Consider the following 2260-nt stretch of genomic DNA (forward strand, 5'->3'; position numbering starts at 1 on the left):
GTTTATTGCTTTACTATAATCACTAAAAAAATCAGGCTTAACTGTCCTCGCAATCGAGGGCAAGAAAAAGAAGATTGTGTTAGTACTTTATTTCTTGTTTTTAATATTTATTTTAGTCAAAAGGAACAAAAACTATTAAAAATATAAACTATAATGTACAAAATTTGAAGAAAAATTCCATAAAATCTCAAAGAGAATGGACAGACCATAAATATAATTTTATTCACGTTGTAAATAGGGCTGTAATGAAAAGTAGATTTTACCCTTTGAAAGTTCGAAAGTATTATCAAATGAAGGTTCGAACCTTCAACAATACTGATTTGGATAATTTGCTAATGACATCATCATAATTACTAGTTTATATTTTATGAAACTTTATTTTATGTGTAATCCAAATAAATGAAATAAAACAGTCACCTATTAAATAGAACAGTAATCATGTTTTCTTTTGGAGTGGAAAAACAATCTAATGATGAACAATACAACCACAGAAGTGGTGAATAACAATATATCTAATGGATGCTACGGGCCCATATTTGGAACTTCTACTTAAAGAGAATTTACTTATCAAACAAAATCTTCCAAGCCAAAATAATTACTGAACAGAATTTGAGTTGTTTTAATTCCTTCTCATTAACTATATAGATACATCTACTGATTTATTTAGCAAGGGTCTATATCCATGCTCACTAATTGGTTCTTACAATCTCCAGCTCCTTTGAGTCTTTACAATTGTTTATCATAGTACATAAACTTCTATGCAATATTCAGGTTATTGTTTGTAATTACAGTTTTGTGTTTACTGCAGGAATTTACTGAAGATGGAATGTGTATATTCTGGAAGGTTCATTGAACGTGTTGTTATTTGTTACTTCTGTGGTTGTGTTGTTCATCATGTTTTAATATTTTACATTAAAAGTGAATGTTGTTTACAAACATATATTTGATGCTACTTGCAATACTCAAGTGGTTATACAATAAGCTTGTGTTGCAAGAGCACCTTATTGTGGTAAACTAAATAGAAGTGCAACAGACTTAACAAAACAAATCTTTATGTAACATTCACCTTTCCAAGCATAGCGCTTTTAACATAAAATTACTGATTAAGTAAACATTATAATAACTTAAAAACAAAACAGAGTAGAGTAGCACTAACAGTTTGGTTAGAAAATAAATACAAGTCTTTAACTCTAAAAAAAAGTTATGAGTGTGTGTGTGCGTTATCATGCATATGTTTTAAATAACATTGTTAATTAATTAAATGTACCCCTGAAGGGGGGAGGGGTAAAGTTACACTGATGCTCCTTTTTCTCAACATTAAAATTATTATTGTCAACATGAAGTTTATGTTTCATACTTATTCTACCATAACACTTCAGTGTATTTTTTAGAAGCAATGGATCCACTCAACATACTCACAAAACTATATACATGTTGATAGGCAATCAAACACGAGACAACATTCAAATCAGGACTAAAAAGAGAATCTAAGAAGTAATATGCAACAGCTTTTATAGGATACAAACATAAACTGTAATATCCTCTAAAAGCTCTTGTGTATATTACAGTTTATGTTTGTATCCTCTAAAAGCTCTTGTATATTACATTTTATGTTTGTATCCTCTAAAAGCTCTTGTATGTTACTCTTTATGTTTGTATTCTTGTATATTACAGTTTATGTTTGTATCCTCTAAAAGCTCTTTCTTGTGTATTACATTTTATGTTTGTATCCTCTAAAAGCTCTTGTATATTACAGTTTATGTTTGTATCCTCTAAAAGCTCTTGTATATTACATTTTATGTTTGTATCGTCTAAAAGCTCTTGTATATTAGTTTGTTTGTATCCTCTAAAAGCTCTCTTTTAGAGGATACAAACATAAAATGTAATATGCAAGAGCTTTTAGAGGATACAAACATAAACTGTAATATACAAGAGCTTTTAGAGGATACAAACATAAACTGTAACACACAAGAGCTTTTAGAGGATACAAACATAGAATGTAATATACAAGAGCTTTTAGAGGATACAAACAAACTGTAATATACAAGAGCTTTTAGAGGATACAAACATAAAATGTAATATACAAGAGCTTTTAGAGGATACAAACATAAAATGTAATATACAAGAGCTTTTAGAGGACACAAACATAAAGAGTAACATACAAGAGCTTTTAGAGGATACAAACATAAACTGTAATATACAAGAGCTTTTAGAGGATACAAACATAAACTGTAATATACAAGAGCTTTTAGAGGACACA

General features: G+C 29.0%; 1 protein-coding gene across 1 annotated transcript in view; it reads right to left on the bottom strand.

Annotated features, from left to right (window-relative positions):
- Positions 1-2260, bottom strand: part of LOC106463868 (pleckstrin homology domain-containing family D member 1-like) — a 26074-nt gene that overhangs the window by 17636 nt on the left and 6178 nt on the right. The window lies entirely within an intron of this gene.

Source organism: Limulus polyphemus, unplaced genomic scaffold, assembly GCF_000517525.1.
Source record: "Limulus polyphemus unplaced genomic scaffold, Limulus_polyphemus-2.1.2 Scaffold1507, whole genome shotgun sequence".
In the NCBI taxonomy this organism is placed as follows: Eukaryota; Metazoa; Arthropoda; class Merostomata; order Xiphosura; family Limulidae; genus Limulus; species Limulus polyphemus.